This window comes from Diceros bicornis, assembly GCF_020826845.1.
Source record: "Diceros bicornis minor isolate mBicDic1 chromosome 30 unlocalized genomic scaffold, mDicBic1.mat.cur SUPER_30_unloc_3, whole genome shotgun sequence".
Taxonomy (NCBI): domain Eukaryota; kingdom Metazoa; phylum Chordata; class Mammalia; order Perissodactyla; family Rhinocerotidae; genus Diceros; species Diceros bicornis.
Genome location: NW_026690901.1, coordinates 2,583,015 through 2,605,280, shown reverse-complemented (window position 1 = coordinate 2,605,280; position 22,266 = coordinate 2,583,015).

The window sequence follows — 22,266 nt, the reverse complement described above, 5'->3', positions numbered from 1 at the left end:
AGACAGAGACTGGATTGGTGATTACCAGAGGGGAAGTGGGGAGGGGGGAGGGTGAAAGGGATAATTCGGCACATGTGTGTGGTGATGGGTTGTAATTAGTATTTCGGTGGTGAACATGATGTAATCTATGCAGAAATAGAAGTATAATGATGTACACCTGAAATTTCTACAATGTTATAAACCAATGTTACTGCAATAAACAAAAAAATAAATAAATAAATAAAATAAAATTAAGGACCTTAGGGACAACTTGAAAGTAGAGTATAAATAATGAATTAGTCATAGAACGTTAAAATTATTTAGAAGTAGGTCATTGGAAATCATTTATAAAGGTGTTAAGAACTCTCGCCATCATTTCATAGCCTCCAATCAAACCCCTTTCACTGAGAACGCTGGAACTTCTGATAGACAATTACAAACTCTCAACTTCTTCTCAGAGCATTCTCTCAAATTCTGTGTCCTATCTGAAACCACTCTTTCCCCCACAGTCCACGTACATAATTGCTGTTGATTCATTTACACTCCTTCTGACACCCCACTGCTATTTCTAAACACTCGTTTTTAAAATTTTGCTTATTTGAAGCTTGTATAATTTGGCAATGTCACCTTCTCCCTCTTCTAGTCACTGTTATATACTGACCTCATCTCGGTCCTTTTCCATTATTCACCAAAGATATGACTACCTGACCACAAAATTTGTAATCCCTGTGAGTCTTAACTATACACGTCGATAATTCATCCACTACTTGGCTCCTCAGTTCTTTGCTTCCCTTCCATAAAGGAACGGCCATGCTGATCCTTCCATCATCTGACATTTTCTATTATCAATAATCGAAAATTAAAACATCCACCTCTCTGAATACTACCTCATCTTCTTTCAGTTTGCTTGTTCAATTACGTTCACTTCGTCTCCCGCAATTATTCTTCAATCTCGTCAGGATGTACAGTGCCATGAGGCTTTTAGCTCTTTCCCTACATCACTTCCTTTTGTATTCACTGTGATCCATAATCCCTCCCAAAATCACTAATATCCTAAACTCCCTTGAAATATGTTTATTGTTGTTTTGTTTCTGCACCTTTCTAGAAAAATCTCAATCCTGCACCAATCTATTACCCCATTTCACCATTCACTTAATTGAGCAGCTGAATACTGCTATAGAAAGCTATGCTAGACTAACTTGGCATCACTATAAATTCATAACTAAAAGCCTTTAAAATGTACCAATCCTAACTTACACATTCTCTGTCAACTCTCTTTCCCTAGTGACTATTCCAAATCTTTTCCACTCTTCTCAAACCATGGATCCTCCACATAGTCCCCTTCATTCTCAGTAGACAACCTTACCTCTGACTTCCAGTTACAAATGTATCTTCCTCTCCTTCTCTCTCTTCTTACCTTAAAGGAAGTGTCCTTCCTCCTATCTGAGGCAATCAGACCACTTGCGTTTTGGATTATATTACTTCCTGTATTCTCAACTAACAATCCTGTCCCACTTCTTTTCAATGAGATCCTTTCCAAGGACTTTTAAATGAGCTCATCTTAATAAAGGTTTCCCAGAAATCCACATCCCCTATCAGTTTCTGCCCCATCTGTCCTCTTCCCTTTACCAATATACGTTTTGGACAGGTGCTGATTCTCAACACAGTCTTCTTTTCCCCACAAATCACTCATTCTCAATGTTCTCCTTTCACTCCACAGAATAAATCTAGCTAAGGTCATAAATAATCTACAAGTGACCATATGACATGATGCAACTTTGTACTTTTGGCTCTTGTTAAACTACTCTCTCATTTCCCCTCTATATTTCCTCTTATTCCTTCCCAGTCTCCTTTCTAGAAAAGTTGGGGATCCTGCCTCTACCAGATCACTAGTTGAGTTTCCCAATACTCCTCACTAGCTTTAGGATAAATACAAAAATGTTTAACATGACTGTCTTAGTTAGACTCTACCAAAGTACCGTGGACTAGGTGGCTTATAAATAAGAGAAATTTATTCCTCACAGTTCTGGAGGCTGGACATCCAAGGTCAGGGTCTTAATATAGCTGGGTTCTGGTGAAAGCCTTCTTGCAAGTTGTAGACTGCTGACTTCTTGTGTCCTCACGTGGCAAAAAGAGAGCCAGAGATCTCTATGGGGTCCCTTCTATAAGGGCACTAATCTCTATATATAGATTCTACCCTCATGACCTAATTACCTCCCAAAGTTCTCACCTCCTAATACCATCAAATTGAGAGTTAAGATTTCAACATATGACTTTCTGGAGGACATAAACATTCACTCCATTGCAATGACCTACATAATCCTGCACAATGTGGTCCCTGGTTCCCTCTCTAGCCTAAATTCATACCATTCTTCATCCATTTTTTTATTCCTATCCATTCTTTCTTCCAGTTGCTTGAAATTGCCTGGTTCCTTCTGCAGGGCCTTAACACATGTTTTTCTCCTCTAATTAAAACTCTTTTCACCACCAATCTCCCCTTCATTTGGTTAATGTTTTTCTATCTCTCAGCTCATGGATCATGTCCTCAGAGAAATATTTATGACACCACCTCTGCCCACAGGTTAAGTCAGGTCCAATTTTTATGTGCCCTTATGGTACCTTGATCATTTGCTTCAGAACGTTGATCCCAGTTGGTGATTATGTATTCATCAGAGTGTTTAATGTGTTTGCCTCATTAGACTGTAGACTCCATAATAGTGTCCCACAGGGCCTTGAGGAGCTGTTCATTTTTCAATCCGTTATTCACACTGTTCTTCAGATTGGACAATTTTTATCTATAACCAATTATATGAATTCTTTCCTCATTCATTTTTATTCCGCTATTGAGTCTGTGTAGTGAATTTTTTATTTACTGTGTTTTTTAGTTCAAAATTTTTAATTACTTCTTTTTTATATACTTAAATTTAAACACAAAGGATGTTTTATTCTTACATGAGAAAGTACACATTTCAAATATTAATATCATTCATCAATCAGACTCATTCACTCATAAGAAATTTTTGTATAGCTATTATAAAGTCCCTGACAAATAATTCTAAATATCCACAGTATGAAGCATCGGGTTTCTTTAAGCATACAGCTTGATATGTCATCACCTAGAAACCACAAGGACGAACACATGGAAGTCTACAAAGGAGCAGCAGGGTTTAAGGGGTAATTTGGATCATGTTGAAATAGACCCCTGCAATAACTTTCTTATTGCATGTTTGCTCAACTCTCTGAGAAAGAAAGTGGTTATATGAACATGAAACAAAACGAAAATATTGAGATTCATGGAGCTTTCATAGACCCAAACAAATGCATCTGTTTAATAGATTATACTTAGCACTTAATGTTATTGCCAAGTTTTGGTTTACACAAAACACTCCTATGAATATCTACAGTGTAGCAGTTATTTCTGAACTTGTACTTCTGGAAACTCACTGGGATGGACGAGCATATTTTGCATGCTGTGATTATTGAAAAACATCTTGGCAAAAATAACAGAAAAGTAAACGAGGGCTTTGGAGTATAGTTGGGAAACGCATAAAGATTCTGGAACTAAAAGTCACAGAATTTCCTCAGCTAAGTGTTTATTCTGTCTTGACATAAATACAATGAAAATATTCTAATATTAATCACAATGAATCATATCCCAAGAATGTGGGAGCTAATGGTAAAGGGGGCTGGAAGAAGTTTCCTCACAGGCAGAAAGTTTTACGAAACCATTTACAGAGAGTCAAGGTGTTCTACTTTTCTGAAAACATCAAAAATATCATGACGTGTTGAATTATGACTGTGGTTCCTTTTTTCATGGTAAACATTCTTTTTACTCAAAATTTTATAATACACATCTCATGTTCTAATCACAGTTATTTTAGTAGCTACATAAAATTCATTCAGATTGTTTTCTAATATACTTAACCATTTCCCTATTGTATAAGTTATTTACAGATTTTTTAAAGTTATTTTAGTGAGGTAATAATGGTTTACAACATTGTATAATTTCTGGTGTACATTGTTATTTATCAATTTCTGTAAAGACTGCATCATGTTCACCACCAATAGTCTAACTTTTATCCAACACCGTATACATGTGCCCCTTTACCTCTTTTTCGCAGACTCCCACCCCCTTCCCCTCTGGTACCCAGTAATCTATTCTCTTTATCCATATGTTTGTTTATCTTCCAAATATGAGTGAAATCATGGGGTATTTCTCTTTCTTTGTCTGGCTTATTTTTGCTTAATATAATACCTACAAGGTCCACCCATGTTTTTGCAAATGGGACGATTTTGTTATTGTTAGGGCTGAATAGTATTCCATTGTATATAGCTATACCACATCTTCTTTATGCATTCATCCATTAATGGGCACTTGAGTTGCTTCCATGTCTTGGCTACTGTGAACAATGCTGCAGTGAACGTGCAGAGAAAGTGCTTAACTCTCTTTGAATTGTTGATTTAGAGTTCTTTGTTTTGTTTTTTTTTTTTCTTTTTTTTTCTTGATGTTTTAATGGTTTCTATCATTGTGAAATTTTGGGTTGTATATTTTTGTTTGTCCATCACCATATATATGACTCCCTTCACCCCTTGTGCCCACCCCGCACCTCCACTGCCCCTGGTAACCACAGTCCAGTTTTCTCTGTCCATGTGTTGGTTTATATTCCACATATGAGTGAGATCATACAGTGTTTGTCTTTCTCTTTCTGGCTTATTTCACTTAATACGCTCCAAGCCCATCCATGTTGTTGCAAATGGGACGATTTTGTCTTTTGATAAATACCCAGTAGTGGGATATCTTCATCATATGGTATTTCTATTTTTTAATTTTTTGAGAAATCTCGATATTGTTTCTATAGTGGCTGTACTAGTTTGCATCCCCACCAGCACTGTATGAGGGTTCCCTTTTCTCCACATCCTTTCCAACATTTGTTGATTTTTGTCTTAGTAATTATAGCCATTCTGACAGTTGTGTAGTGATATCTCATTGTAGTTTTTTTTTTTGTTTTTTTTTTTTTGTGAGGAGATCAGCCCTGAGCTAACATCCGCCAATTCTCCTCTTTTTTTTGCTGAGGAAGACGGCCCTGGGCTAACATCTGTGCCTATCTTCCTCCACTTTATATGGGACGCCGCCACAGCATGGCTTACCAAGCAGTGCGTCGGTGCGCGCCCGGGATCCGAACCAGCGAACCCCGGGCCGCCGCAGCGGAGCGCGCGCACTTAACCGCTTGCGCCACCGGGCCGGCCCCTCATTGTACTTTTGATTTGCATTTGCCTAAGAATTAGTGATGTTGAACGTCTTTTCTTGTGCCTGTTGGCCATCTGTATATCTTCTTTGGAAAAATGTCTGTTCCTATCCTCTGCCCATTTTCTGATCAGGTTGTTTGCTTTTTGGTTGTTGAGTTGTATGAGTTCTTTGTATATCTTGGAGAATAACCCCTGGTCAGACATATGATTTGCAAATATTGTCTCCCAAGTGGTGGATTGTTTTTCCGTTTTGTTCATAGTTTCCTTTGCCTTGCAGAAGCTTTTTAGTTTGATGCAGTCTCATTTGTTTATTTATTATCTTTTCGTTTCCCATGCCTGAGTAGACATGGTATTTGAAAGGATGCTGCTAAGAACGATTTCAAAGAGTGTACTGTGTATATTTTCTTCTTGGAATTTTATGGTTTCAAGTCTTACATTCAAGTCTTTAATCCATTTTGTGTTTATTTTTGTGTATGCTCTAAGATAAGGGTCTACTTTCATTCTTTTACTTGTGGCTTTATAATTTTCCCAACAGCATTTATTGAGGAGACTTTCCTTTCTCCCTTGTACGTTCTTGGGTCCTTTGTCAAAGATTAGCTATTCCTAGATGTGTGGTTTTATTTCTTGGCTTTCATTTCTATTCTATTGGTCGGTGTGTCAGTTTTTGTGCCAGTATCATGCTGTTTTGATTATTATAGCTGTGTCGTATATTTTGAAGTCAGGGATTGTGATACCTCCAGCTTTGTTCTTTTTTCTCAGGGTTGCTTTGCCTATTCAGAGTCTTTTGTTGTTCCATATACATTTTAGGGTTCTTTGTTCTATTTCCACGAAGATGTTATTGGGATTCTGCTTGGGATTGCATTGAATCTGTAGATTGCTTTAGGTGATATGGACGCTTTGCATTTATTCTTCCAATCTATGAGCATGGACTATCGTTTCATTTCTTGTATATCACCTTTGATTTCATTCAAAAATATCTTATAGTTTTCAGTGTATAGGTTTTTCATCTCCTTGGTTAAATTTATTCCTAGACATTTTATGTTTTGCTGTTGCAATTGTAAATGGGATTGTATGCCTGAGTTCTCTTTCTGTTCGTTCGTTATTAGTATATAGAAATGCAACTGATTTTTGTAAGTTGATTTTCTATCCTGCAACTTTGCTGTAGTTGTTGATTATTTATAATAGCATTATGGTGGATTATTTATGGTTTTCTATATGTAGGATCATGTCATCCACAAACAGCAAGAGTTTCACTTCTCCTTGTCAATTTTGGTACCTTTTATTTTTCTTTGTTGCGTAATTTCTCTGGCCAAACCTCCAGTATTATGTTGAATTGGAGTGGCACTAGTGGACATCCTTGTCTTGTTCCTGTTCTCAGAGGGACAGCTTTCAGGTTTTCCACATTGAGTATGATGTTGGCTGTGGGTTTGTCATATATGGCCTTTATTATGCTAAGGTACTGTCCTTCGGTACCCATTTTATTGAGAGTTTTTTTAATCATAAATGGATGTTGGATCTTGTCAAATGTTTTTCTGCATCTATTGAGATGATCATGTGAATTTTATTCCTCGTTTTGCTAATGTGGTGCATCACATTGATTGATTTGCAGGTGTTGAACCATCCCTGTGTCCCTGGCATAAATCCCATTTGATCATTGTGTGAAGATCTTTTTAATGTATTGCTGTATTCAGTTCACCAATATTTTATTGAGAATTTTTACATCTATATTCATCAGTGGTATTGCCTTGTAATTTTCCTTCTTTGTGTAGTCCTTGTCTGGTTTTGGGATCAGAGTGATGTTGGCCTCATAAAATGAGTTAGAAAGCATTCCATCTTCTTAAGATTTTTGGAACAGTTTGAGAAGGATAGGTATTATATCTTCTTTGAATGTTTGGTGGAATTCTGCAGAGAAGCCATCTGGTCCTGGACTTTTGTTTTCTGGAAGGTTTTTCATTACTCTTTCAATCTCTTTTCTTGTGATTGGTCTTTTCAGGTTCTCTATTTCTTCTTGATTCAGTTCCGAGAGGTTGTATGAGTCTAAGAATTTACCCATTTCTTCTAGATTGTCCAACTTGTTGGCATAAAATTTTTCATAGTATTCTCTTATAATCCTTTGTATTTCTGCAGAATCTATTGTAATCTCTCCTCTTCCATTTCTAATTTTATTTATTTGAGTCTTCTCTCCTTTTCGTTAGTGAGGCTGGCTAAATATGTGTCAATTTTTTTATCTTCTCAAAGAATCAGCACTTAGTTTCATTGATCCTTTCTACCACTTTTTTGGTCTCTATTTCATTTATTTCTGCTCTAATTTTTATTATTTCCCTCCTTCTGCTGACTTTGGGCTTTGTTCTTCTTTTTCTGGTTCCGTTAGGTGTAGTTTAAGATTACTTATTTGAGATTGTTCTTGTTTGTTGAGGTGGGCTTGTATTGCTGTGAATTTCCCCCTTAGAACCACTTTTGTTGCATCCCATAAGAGTTGGTATGATGTTTTCTCACGTTCACTTGTCTCCAGATATGTTTTGATTTCTCTTTTGATTTCCTCATTGATCCAATGGTTGTTCTGTAGCATGTTATTTAGTCTCCACATATTTGTGACTTTCCCAGCTGTTTCCTGTAGTTGATTTTTAGTTTCATAGCATTGTGGTTGGAAAAGATGCTTGACATGATTTCCGTCTTCATAAATTTATTGAGGCTTGCCTTGTTTCGCAACATATGGTCTAGCTTTGAGAATGTTCCATGTGCACTTGAGAAGAACGTATAATCTTCTCATTTTGGATGGTATGTTCCATATATATTTATTAGGTTCATCTGCTCCAGTGTTTTATTTAAACCCACTATTTCCTTGTTGGTTTTCTGTCTGAATGATCTATTCATTAATGTAAGTGAGGTGTTGAGCTCTCCTACTATTATTGTGTTGCTGTTAATTTCTCCCTTTGGGTCTGTTAATTGTTGCTTTATATACGTTGGTGCTCCTGTGTTAGCTGCATATATATTCATCAGTGTTATGTCATCTTGGTGGAGCGTCCCTTTTATCATTATACACTGCCCCTCTTTGTTTCTCATTGCTTCTTTTATCTTGAAGTCTGCTTTGTCTAATATAAGTATGGAAACAGCTGCTTTCTTTTGCTTACCGTATGTTTGGAGTATCGTCATCCATCTCTTCACACTGAGACTGTATTTATGTTTAGAGCTGAGATGTGTTTCTTGGAGGCAGCATATTGCTAGGTTTTGTTTTTTAATCCATCCTCCAGTCTATGTCATTTTATTGGAGAATTCAACCCATTTACATTTAGAGTGATTATTGATATATGTGGGCCTAAGACTACCATCTTATCTCTTGTTTTCCGGTTATTCTATATTTCCCTTGTTTCTCTTCCCTTGTATTTCTGACTGCCATTTCAGTTTGCTGGTTTCCTGCGATAGTTTTCTCTTTATTTATAATTTGTGTTACTGATCTGAATTTTTCTTTACTGGTTACCATGAGGTTTGTATAAAAGATCTTGTAGATGAGATAGTCCATTTTCTGATAGCCTCTTATCTCCATTAACCTAAGCAAACCCCATCCCTCCCTCTTCCCCTTCTAAGTTATTGTTGTCAAAAATTATTCTGTTTTGTGTTGTGATTTTGTGATTAAAATGATGTCTATAGTTATTTTTGATAACTATAGCTTTTCTTCCCTTTATCTTTTATGTTGTGTTTGCTAACCTGTTCTGACAGAGTGCTGCAATGTTCTGATTATGTCTGCATATTTATCTCCTTGCACAAGGCTTTGGAAATCTTTGCCTTTTTGTTTCTGGTAGGAGGGCTTCCTTTATAATTTCTTGCAATGGAAGTCTAGTGGCAATGAACTCCTTCAGCTTTTGTTTATCTGGGAAAGATTTTATTTCTCCATCGTATCTGAAGGATAATTTTGCTGGATAGACTATTCTTGGCTGAAAGCTTGTGTCTTTCAGTACTTTGAATATATAAGTACAATCTGTCCTAGGCTGTAAGTTTTCTGCTGAGAAATCCACTGAAAGCCTGATGGCAGTTCATTTATAGATTGTTCTCTTCTTCCCTGTTGCCCTTAATGTTTTTCCTTTGTCATTGACTTTTGCCATTTTTACTGTTATATGCCTTGGAAAAGGTCTTTTTGCATTGATGCAATTAGGAGTTCTATTGGCTTCATATACTTCTAAGTCCAATTCATTCCCAAGGTTTGGGAAGTTATCAGCTATTATTTCTTTGAGCAAGATTTCTGCTCCTTTCTCCCTCCCTTCTCCCTCTGGAATACCTATAATCCTTATGTTGTAATTCCTAATTGAGTAGGATATTTCTCAAAGAGTTTCTTCATTTTTTTTAACTCTTAGTTCTCTCTCCTCCTCCACCTGATGCATTTCTAAATCTCTGTCCTGTAAATTACTAATTCTGTCCTCCATAATATCAGCTCTGTTTTTAAGGTTTCTACATTGTTTTTTATCTCATTAATTGTGTTCTTCATCTCAAGAATTATTTTTTTAGACTTTCAATCTTTTTGCAAAAGAATTCCTTCTCTTCATTAATTTTATTCCTGCATTCATTGAACTGTATTTCTGAGTTTACTTGTAACTCATTGAGTCTCTTTATGACAAATATTTTGAATTCTCTGTCATTTAGATTGTAAATTTCTGTGAGTTCATGGTTTGTTTCTGGAGATTTGTCATTTTCCTTCTGCTCTGGAGTGTTAATGTAGTTCTTCATGGTGTTTGATGAACTGATCCTTTGCTGGCGCATAGTGGTAGTATCAGGTCACAGATTCCACCTTCCACCTCTGGGGAGGCAGGACTTGTGTTTTCTGAACCTTCTGCATCTGATAGAAGGTGTGTCAATAGGGCTTATCTGCATTTGCCCACTGGCCACAGCCCCTTGGTGGGTCACAGATGCATGCACAAGTCCTCTGTTGTGGAACTGCTACCTTGGCCAGGAATGGCCAAGCTGGTAGGCTAGGAGGGTGGGGAGGTGAGAGGCATGTTTTTCCACGTGTGTGGGCCTTCTCTGTACACATGGGAAGCTTTCCTGGGCTGCTGGCCTTTGTTGGGGCATGCACAGGGTGGCTGAGCCACATCACTTGGTATGGAGCATTTCTGAATCCCAGGCTGCAGTGCCCAAAGCAAAAGAATGCTGGCTGCTGCTTGAGGATCCATGACCTAGATCACTGCCACTGCGGAGGGGGAGGTGATCTGCTCTCATTCTTCCACTGCTTCCTCGGGACCCAGTACCCCATTTTCGGATGTATAGCTGAGTGGGTCTCTCAGATGTTCTGTTGTGATTTGTAGGGAATCCTCTGTTGGTTAATGAATGTCCATTTGGTTGTAAGTTAGGGGAAAGGGACTAATGGAACAGCTCACTCCACCATGATGCTGACATCATTCTTATTTGCTTCATTTTTACTGTGTCTATTTCTCTGCTGTGAATGAGTATCTCCCCATTGATTACAACTATGCTTATCTGTAGTACATGAAATATAGTTATAATGGCTGCTTTAACATCTTTGTCTGATAATTCCAACATCTATGTCACCTTGGTTTGGCATCTGTCGATTTTCTTTTCCCTTAAGACATTCATTTCCTGGTTCTTCATATGTCAAGTATTTTTGGATAATCCTGGACATTTAATTTATAGACTCTCAATCTTGTTAAAATCCTCTGAGGAATATTTAAAAATATTTTGTTTGTTTTAGCAGGCAATCAACTTGCTTAGTTGCAGATCATAAACTCTCATTTTCTGTGGGCATTGGTCCTAACCTCAATTGTTTCCAAAGGCTTTGTTAAGCTACCTTTGGTCTGTCCCATGTGTGAGGCACTCAGGGTTTAGTCTGACTGGGAGAGTGGTTTGTTTGAAATCTTATTTCAGTTCCTAAAGCCATTGCTATGATGCTTTGAGTATGTCTCACGCATGCACAGCTGGACGTGATGTAAGACACTTGGTGGTGTTCATACACAGAATTAAGGAACTCCATTCCCCAGCTTTCTCTCCCCTTTATTCCATGCAACCCAATCCCCAGCACACACTCTGTATTTCTCAAGGTCTCTTTTCCTGGTTTCTCCAGTCAGAAAATGAGTTTTATTAATGCATTTTAGCTGCCCATAATGCCATATATATGGCCTGCCCTTTGGGAAAACCTACTAGAGGAAAAAAACAACCCAAAGGATTGCTCACACTCTCTGTGGACAATAGGGTCTATTTCCCCAGCTCTTTATGCCATAAAAACAGGTTTTCTATTTTAGTTTTGGCCTCCTCTGCTGTACTTGCATAGTTGCATGACTGGGGCCTGCCTTCAGGTCAAAGAAGCAAGAGCAAGAGAAATCCACTCCTGTAGGTTTGACTCTCCTTCACAATCCACCTGCTTTTGTTTACTTCTCAGAGTCCTCAGGTAGTTGTTCTTTGCATTTTATCCAGAGTTTTTGGTCGTGAGCAGTGGAAAAGAGGTTGTAGTGGGCCTATTCCATCTTGGGTGGAACTGGAAGCCTGTGTGCTCCATGAGAGGAGGGACTATATCTGGTTTCACCCTTGATCTGCATAATACCTATCATGTGGTAGGCACTCAATAAACATATGTGGAATAAACATTGAGTGAACTGAGGAAAAAAATGCCAGATACTCAAAATGACAACAAAAATAAAAACATTCTGCATGGTTAACAAGAAAGGCATATTTGGCAGAAGAGTAAGAGATTCTAACACCAAAAATAGGTTTTTCGAATACATTAAAAAAAAGGAAGCAAATTATAGAATGAATAAGATCCTTAATGATTATGCTGCAAAGACTGATAAGGAATCAAAACACAACTTAGAAAAAGGTTCTTCTGTAGAACAAAAACTAAGAGTGGAAGTTTTGAAGAACTAGGACCCTGGCTAGGATAGAATTATGGTACAACTTTAATGGAGGCTGTTGAAGAGGAAAAACCATACGCTTGAGTAATGTGGGGTCAGAAGCAGGTTAGACAGGATACATGGGCCTTAGCTCTCTCCCCATTGCCCCTTAACCTCTTTTTTAATACTGTGTCTGTCCACTTTCTTCTCTCTATACATGCCTTCTTATGTCTATTTTCCTTTGGACTTCTCTCTTCCCCTGGACATGTCTTTCTCTCTTATCTGACCGATTTTTAAAATACCTATTTCCTTAATATAACATAAATTTTGTAATTTAAAATGTAGATAAATTAAACTTATGGATTTTAACCTTCTCTTAATAACGTTTTTTAGTAGTCATTTTTTGATAGAAAAAAATTGATAGAAAAAATCTTGTCCACAGCTCTATTCAAACATTTGAAATAAATGTGATACAAGCAAAAGCCTACCTGCATAATTCAGAAGTAACTGTGGTAATTGGGGTGTCTAAGGGTTCCAGTGATTGTGTCCTGTTAGGACTCCTCACATTGTATTTCTGGATAGTTGGCATAATGGAAAGAATGAGGGCTTTGAAATCAGAAATATACTAGTTGTAGGATCTTACCATCTCTCATATTTTAGTGGGCATAGTACTATCTATATTTCTTACTTTGTGCTCACAGCTAGAGAAAGCAGAATCAAATTTGAGAACAGCCAGGCAAATGTGAGTTTACTGGACATCATGGCAAGCTCTTTGTATATTGACAAAAAGACTTCCTAGTCATTTAGATTCCAGTACCCTACATTTATGATCATCTCAGGTTTTTTTTTTAAGGCTAAATTTATTTCAATAAGCTTCTTAAAATCCTTTTTGGAATGAGAGTATAAACACATATACACTACATATCGTTCTATTCCGCAGATAAAGTGAGATGTTTGTATAGTCCATAACAAAAGCTATGGTACTCAATTGATTACTTTTATTAGAAGTATGTACTGTTATCATATTGCTACGTTTTGATTTTAAAGTAGATGTGAGGGCCAAATTTCCATATCTAGCACAGCAACTTTGGTGTAGGCCTCAGGACTCACACTTACATCACTGATATTTTCCCATTTATTCTACAATGACCTCTTTGGAAATTCTAAAAAAAAAAGGCAAAATCTAGTCAATAGGATTATAATGCTAAAGACCTTAATATGCTGGAAAATATATTACACAATTCAGACACTTTGCCCACATCATTAGTATATCATTAATCACACTACCTAATTTCTTGGTAGGCATAATCTGATCCACTGAATTTTGAGTTACTGAATGGCAGAAATTGTACTTAATTCATATTTGCATCTCCTGTCCCCTTGCCTGCGTGGCCAAGGGAGACACTTGGGTATTTTCTGAATTGAAATGTTTAATTCCTTTATGCTTAGAGAGAAACAGTAAACTGGAATTTCATGAGACCATTTTGTAGCAACAATAATGTCAGGCAGAGACCCCATAAGAGAGTCAGAGTGGGAAAAACGGGTTTTAGCCTTTCAGTGAAAATAAAGTTTGACTTGGCTAAGTAAGGTACCTGTTCTGTCTCTATCCACAGGTGTCAATTTCGTGATGGGAAGCAAAAGGAAAAGTGGCTTCCTGATATAAATCTTGTAGGGCAACAAATCGCACCCGAGTCTAAGGTGAGATAACAAGCGGATGCCTGGTAAGCACAGTCATGCATTGTTTGAGGGTGGGGATAGTTCCGAGAAAAACCTCCTCAGGCAATTTCCTTCCTGTGTATACATCAGAGTGTGCTGGATGGGAACAAATCTGCGACCTGAAAATGTGTTTTTAACATGAGGATTATTTAAGGATGATTATTAAAAAAAAAAAAAAAAAGACAGAGGTTTTTCTTGTTACATCCCCCTTAACTGCCTAAAAGAAATCAGATTAGAAAAAACTGTCTGAGGAAGGGAGGTCTCACCTTAGCATCACATAAACTAGGTGGTGGACAGGGAGGAACCTAGAAAAGCCTGTTTGTTGGGCTCCCCTGTCTGTTCTTCTGTTTCTGTGTGGCCATTTGTTTTCCAAACATTTGCTCCTTTTCACCTACCTGTGACATGCCTTCCTTCCCTTTGAAGTCCCTGACTCTCCCCACCCCCAATGTCTTCTTTCGTCTTGAGGCCAGGAAGGTATTTAAAGTGAGGGATTCTGTTATTTTGGCAAGTTACTTGTTTTCCTGGGTTTCTCCCATGTATACATTATTAAACTTTCATTTTTCTCCTGTTAATCTGTCTCACGTCAATTTAATTTTAAACCAGCTGGAAGGGTAGAGGACAACTTTTTCCATCCCTACAGTACTTACACAAACCTAGATGGTATAGCCTACTACACACCTAGGCTACATGGTACTAATCTTACAGGGCCACCTCCTATATGTGGTCCAGCATTGACCTAAACGTCATCATGCAGTGCCTGCCTGAAAAAAAAAGCCCCAGACTCAGCCTGGCCTTGAGCAGGTGGTCACATTCTCCAGTCAGGAGGGTCTGATGGGTCTAACACCTTGGTCCACAGTACCAATACCCTCTGGTTGATTTAAGAACTAAAAGAAGAAGAACCCACACCAGCAACAACTAATAATGGTAAACACACACAGACACAACCCGAGTGCCGCTCCCTCCTTTGGGTCTCTGGCGGGCAAGGCCTACGGGGCCCCCGATGGTTCTGTTTCCCTTTGTGCTCCGGGAGGCTCACCTCGCGGCCTCCACAGACCCTTGGCTCTGCCAGCGGTTGGGGAACAGGCGAACAGGTCCGGAGGGGACCGGAGACATAGCCCAGGACAGGCCGGAGGCTGCAGGGCGCCAAGACTGCCGGTGCCAGCCCTCTCTGCAGGCGGGCGCCGGCGGGGGAGGCTGGGCGAGGGCTTGGCGCAGCTCTGCGGGCGGGCGGTGCAGGCCGGCAGCCAGTTTTCCGGTTGTCATTCCCCAGACCGACGTCCGCAGACTGGAACTTCACCTTTTAGTTGTCCCTCCTAGAGGTGTCTTCTGTGATGCGCTGGGAGGACAGGACCCCTCCTTCAGGTGACCAGCATAGTGGGGTCCCCTTCTTGTCGCTTCTGTACCACGAGCCTTCTACCTGTGTTGTTTTAGATTTTAGCCTTCCCATGAGCAGGCTGATCCTCTTTCCTTTAAACCTCCTCCCATATCCATGTCTTCCTTTCCCTAGATTTAACCCCTCCAACTATGTGTGTCTAGGCACATGCCTCTTTCAGGGTAATTTTCATTTTCTTCAGAAAGAAAAATAGTCTTACCTGTTTTTCACTCCTTTAAGCAAGTGCCAGTTTTTATCACTGCTTTTCAGGCAAGAGAGACAATTTCAAGTAAATGTCTCCCCCAGACAGAAACCACTCATTTTCGTCTCTCAGGTCCTCCTTTGTGAAAGAATGGATGAGCCTAAGCCTAAGTTCCATCCAATAACCTTCCGTGCATCTGTGATGGTTATTTTCCTAAACTGAACTCTTCCTCTCCCAAATCTTGAATAGTTTCTAGTGACAGCCAGCTTCCTCTTACCACAGGACTGAAATATATTTTTCTTTTTCTTTCAGTCATATGCTCTTCAATGATCCATCAACTGGGTTTAATTAACATGACTTGAGAGAACACTGACCTTTTTGTCCCAATTTTACTTTGCTTTTACTGTTGATAATGTTTTCTACTTTATTGTTAACTTGGAGAGAACTAACTCTGAGGGGGCATTCATTAATGTTAGAATCCATTGTGTTCATTTACAATTCATTTGTCCATAGCTGTACATATAGAGACCCACCTGCTCACAGCATAAAGAACTTCATGACATAAGCTTCAGTGTTCTGTTACTTCTCTTGATAAGAAGTTACAGCGTTTTGAGTATGATACACTCAAAGAAATGCAAGTCATTTCGCCTAACTCCCTAATTTCACAAAGTAGAAAACTAACATCCAAGATAAATTAGGTAACTTGGTCTAGGTCACAAACCAAGCTGTGATCCAGTAGAGGAATACCTGGTCCAGAACTCCGAGGCAAATCTTACAATAAATGACTTATGAAGAATGCTAGTCAAAATATCCTTTGCTGTCAATTTTAACTCATCGTCATCAGCTGCATAATATTATTCTTCATACATAAAATGTTATCATTTCATTGTCCATTTAAAAAAATTCCTTGTTAATATGAATTGAGGTTCTAACATAAAAGAGTAACTGCTCGTTTACTGAGTATCTATATGTGCATCATACTATTTGGTCTTTGGGGGTAGCAACAAATGAAAAAACAAACAAAAACCTAAAACTAAAAGAACAAGGAAAAACTTCTTCCTAGTACTCCGTTATAGACTTATTATCCATGAACTTACTTGAACTTCTTCTTGAAAATTTTATTTTATTTTGTTTTGTTTCCTGTTATATGATTCATTTATATTTATTTATCCAGAGACTATTTCTAAATTTTATGTTCTCTTTTCTGTTATCCTGTAATTTGGTGAAGAAATCTATACTTAATCTAAAAAATATACCTCGAACTGACAATAATGCCAGTTAGTTAACTATATGTGTGTTAGATTCATGTCAAATATCATTGTTTACTTGAATAAAGATTTTTTAGTTTGACTAAGAAAATAATACTTAATTACAAGTGATGACATGCATTAAGTATAAACACCAGATGATTATTTTTCTTTTACATAACAGACCAATATGTAGTTCTGAATAGTCCTTTATAATTCTTTTAATGTAAATTTCATTGAAGCCAAACTTCTTCCTACCTTTGGTGTTCATTTATAATGATGTAAATTTTTTAAATTATTATCCACCTACAGACTAATGCAGGCTTGAACAAAAATATTTGAATATCGGGAAAGAGAAATAAAATAGAAATTAATACATTTTTCTTCTAAAAAACTTCCTTTCTTTCTTCAGGCTACTGAACAACCAATGGATCACTGAAGAAATTAAAGGAGAAATCAAAAAATATCTGGAGACAAATGAAAATGAAAATACACTCTACCAACTCATATGGGATGCAACCAAAGCAATCCAAAGAGGGAAGTTCATAGCAACACAGGTCTACCTCAACAAACAAGAAAAATCTCAAATAATGAGTCTTAAACCACACCTATCAGAACCATAAAAAGAAGAACAAACAAAACCCAAAGTCAGCAGAAGGAGGGACATAATAAAAATTTGAGCAAAAATAAATGATATTGAACCCAAAAAGACAGTAGAAAGCATCAATGAAACTAAGAGCTGGTTCTTTGAGAACATAAACAGAATTGACAAACCTTGAACCAGACTCACTAAGAAAAAAAGAGAGAAAGCTCATATAAATAAAATTAGAAATGAAAGAGGAGAGATTACAACAGATTCTCAAGAAATATAAAGGATAATAAGAGAGTACTATGAAAAATTATATGCCAAGAAATTGGGCAATCTAGAAGAAATGGATAAATTCATAGATTCATACAACCTCCCAGAACTGAATCAAGAACAAATAGAGAACCTGAATAGATCAATCACAAGTAAAGATATTGAAACAGTAATCAAGAACCTCCCAGAAAATAAAAGTTCAGGACCAGATGGCTTCTCTGGAGAATTCTACCAAACATTCAAAGAAGATTCAGTACCTATACTTCTCAAACTATTCCAAAAACCTGAAGAAGAGGTACACTTGCTAACACATTTTATGAGGCCAACATACCCTTGATCCCAAAGCCAGACAAAGACAACACAAAGAATAAGACAAAACTCAAAAGACCAGGAGTCTTGGGCATTTCTTTGCATTCCTCTCTCATGCAGGCTTCACGTGGGTATTCTTGCAAAGAGAAGGAATGTTGTCTCAGCAGTAGCTATTGCATTTTGAACTGGCAAATCCATGTGTGCCTTATTGTGCCCTTATCTCCATTTTGCACTGCAGTCCTGGCCCTTCACCCTGACTTGTCACTTAGTGCCCAGACCACCTGTCTTTGTGAAGCACTCCCCAAGCCCACAGACAGAGTTTCTTCCCACATTGTGACAGCACTTCCTACAAACCTCTGTTACGATACTATCACACTGTGGAAGACGTGTTTGCCTGACTCTCTCTCCTTTTTGGACTGAATTATTTCTCAGCAAGGGCACATATTGGGTGTTCCATACATCCTTTTGATTAATTAAATGAATAAACATTGTCTTATCCCAGTTTTATTTTCATTTCCATATCCCTTAGAAGGAATAAAAGGGACAGCAAAGCAAACAAACTCTTATTTACTTTTATGACTGGTTCACATCTCACCTGAAAGGACTGGTAGTTAAAGAACTTAATACTAATTTGAGAAAAGCAGTTTTGAAGTTATGTGTGCGTTTTATCATCTCCGCTATGCCATTCCCAAAACTCTTAGGTGGTGAAGGTGTGTGAGCATGTGCGTTGTGACCCCAGAGGAAGAAAGACCCACCTTTGATACTGGAGGCAACAGACTACATGTTGACGATGTTGCCAGATTTCTGAGTAATCATCTGCCAAAACAAGACAAATACAGCAAAAAAAAAAAAAAAATGCCACTCTGCATGCTAAAAATACTACCTCTTTAAAACAATTGCATTTACTTTGGGTTTGCAGAACCATCTTATTAGCTATGAACATTAATAAGTCTTGACAGCCCCCCATCACTGCTAGGGACTTACATGGTGCACACTCTCGCTCCAGGAACACATCCCAGGGGGTCACAGCTTCCTATCACAAAAGCATCAGCAAGGCCAAGAATGAGCTCTGAGCTAGTGGAATGCAAATGGATGTTCACATTTACTGTGTGTTCCTGAGGCTAGAAAAGTCTTCCTCCAGTGAACACAATGTTTCTTGAATACCTACAGCGGTGGGGTGTTGTGTAGGTCTATGAGATTCAAAGATAAGTTACACTATCCCTGCCTACAGAGAGCTGCCAATCTGATTGGAGTGACTGACATAACCAGCGTCCAGAGACGGCAAGGACCTTCACAGAGAAGGGGTGGTGGGTGGTAGGAAGGGACTAATCCATGGCTGTACACTCAGAGGAGGGCTCCTGAGCAGGGAATGTGTGGGTCAATTTTTGAAAACTAGAGAGTTAGTTTTCAAACTCAGGCCCTCTAGGACCCGCTCAACCAACCTGATCTTATCAACAGAGTCATTAAGAGCTGTTTATCAGGAAATAAGGGTCACCTCTTGTCCAATTCAGGACAGTTGAGACCACCAACCAATCAACTGGGCCTGCACAAATGCCTGATAAGTGACCTTTTTGACATCAAAGGGCTGAAACCTGACCCTGAGATCATGCTAACACCACCATTATGTGAATATATGTCCTATGAAGAGCTACGAAGCTTGAGGATGCTCGTACAGATCATCAACTGTCTCACTTCTCCTTACCTCTAATCATCTATCTCCACTCTTCAGATCACCTTGCCCTTCATCCCATAATTTTTTCTCCAAGCTCTGCATCAGGGAGATAGATCTAAGAGTATATGCTTCCTGTCTCCTAGCAGATTGATCTAGCTGTTTTCTTTTCTCAAATCTGATGCTGTAATAAATTGGCTTTTTTATGCACGTTGGGTAGGAGAACCCCATTTTTGTGTAGTAATATTAGTCAGAAAAATAAAAGAGAAGGGTGTTTTAAGGAGAGAGAACCATAGGTATAAAGGCTCTATCCTGGATCTGGGGGAAAGGGATGGGTCTTACTGGAATGCAGGGCCTGGGAGGAAGAGGCTGCAGAGGCCAACAGGGGCTAAACTTAGGAATTTGTCTTTCCCCTGAGCACCATGTGGTGACAATGAAGGGTCTAGTGCAGAGGAGGAGTGGTAGGTTCACTTCTGGGTATTACAGATTATTCTGGCACCCACAGTGGAGATGACTGGAAGCTGAAGCAGTGATTTAGGAAAGGAGTGGTAAAAGAAGAGTTGCTGAGGGCAGGACTTGGTATGGTTACATGCAGTGAGGGTGTGCCAACCCATCTATAGCTTTGTGTCCTAGGAACACCTCCTTCGGAATTCCCCCACTGCAGTGTGAACCATGAAAGAGGAGGTCTTTGGCTGTTTTGTCCTCCTAGACAAGGCACACGGTAGGCTGTCAATAGGTTTTCATGAATCAAAATCTCCTGAGGTGCTAGTTTAAAGTGCAGATTTCTGAGCCCTGCCCAGACCCAAAGGAATGTATAATGAGAAATGATGTTGTGAATTTAAAAATATTTTGAAATAAACTTATACTTTATTAATCATATCACATATGTATGTTTTCACGATAATATATATACGTGCAAGGGCAAGGGTACTCATGAATGTTTTGGGGGAAGAAGCAAGAGGTTGAGAGAATTCCTGCCTACTAGGCACTAACTTCTCATGGAAGTCAGAGTCTGGGAGGATGACTGTAAAAAGCAAGGGGACATGGTGGACACAGAGAGTGGGGAAGAGTTAAAATCACTGCCGGGAGAAAATGGAAGAATACCAACTAGAGAAGAGAGGAAGGAAAACCAGGATATAGCCTGTCATGAAAATTAAGTGAAGAAAAGTTTCTAAAATGGCAGAGTCTCGACAGAAATTGTAAAGGGTCTAGAGAAAAAAAATCACTTCTGTTGAGGTGAGTTTCCCCAGCGCTTTCAGACAAAGGCATGCAGGAACAGAGAAGGTGAATGATCGGATGGCTCAGGGATGAGCTTGCCAAGATTGTACGTCTCTTTATGGTCCTCTTCTTACTTTCTGTTTCAATGCTTATCTACTAACTGTACTGAAAGAAAAGAGTCTGAAGCCACCCTATGGCATGGTACTGGGTGCACTGAAGGACACCAGGCGAGGCTGAGGTGACCCGACCAAGCCAAGGAAGATGGAAAGGAGAAAATATTTAACGCAACTTGTTTGTCTGTATAATAAAGAGAATCATAATGAATGGGGTCTTCATAAAAAACACCCGGGAAAGTAATAAAGTATAATGGTGTTAAAAACTAAGCCTTAAAATTATTCTTTCTTATCCATTTTAGCAAATAACCCATATTAGTGTATTTTACCAGTTTCATTGAGATACAACTGACATGCATAATCCATTTTTAATACATATAGAATACATATAGCCTAACTTAATATATAAAAATGGGCTATTAAGTAAGTTTACTCTCCAATCTCCTGAAATGCGCTAATCTCTCAGGCAAGCTGTAGAGTTTCACACCTAGAGATGCTAACGCTGCCCCAACACTGGTACCATCCACTTAACCAGCCTGTTTACTGATGCTTGAGCACAGGTCCTCACCTCCCTCCATGCTGCCTTCCCACCAGCTCAGAACCTGCTGTCCCCGTCTGATGCTTCCCTGGCTGCCATGAAGCACACTCTGTGGCCAGGAGAACTATAAAGTGGAGTGCTTGTATGTTGTGATGCCACAGGACTGATCTCCCAAAAACGCAGGCGGGGCTACAAAGGTCGCTAAAGGTTCCCTCTAGCTCTATCTAGTCAGGCCTACTATGACCCAGCTCATCAGTCCCCCTCGACCAGAACTCAGCTCCTAAACTTGCAGACCTTGGCTACTTGGGTCTTCAGTGAGCCCAGCCTGGTCTCCACCTGGACTGACAACCTAGATTCATTTATTCATTCAACCAATATTTCCTAAGCACCTCTGTTTGCTAGGGACTCTTCTAAGATATAGCAAAGGAGGGAAAAGCCCAAAATATCCAATACTTCACCGGATCCTTGCTGTAATGTATCTTCCCTTCTAGTGGACCTTGGATTCTGCACTGACCTCCTTACAGTATTTTCAATTTGTGCTCTGCCTTTTTACTGATCGTTCAGTCTTGGAATGATTTTATGTATGTCTCTCCATGAACAGAAATTTCCTACAAGTGTTCCTATGTTTTGACTACTTGACCTATCAGATCTGCTTGGACTGAAAATCCTGGCTTCCTCTGGAATGTTCTAACTGGGTATATGTGTGTTATGGTTAACAGACACAGAGGGTTCTAGACAATTAGGGCTGGAAGAGGTTGTGTAATCCATCCCCCTCACTTTAAACAGAAGAAACAGATGCAGAGAGAGCGCCAAGGCCATGTCCCAGGGCACCTGGTGAATGAGGAGCAGAGCTTAGGCTGAGCCCAAGGTCTTCTGACATCAGAATCCGAACTCAGGGTCTGGCTGGTTAGAGTCACCTTAACAAGTGGCATTGACTCCTTCTGATTCCCTATCTCAGTCATTAATA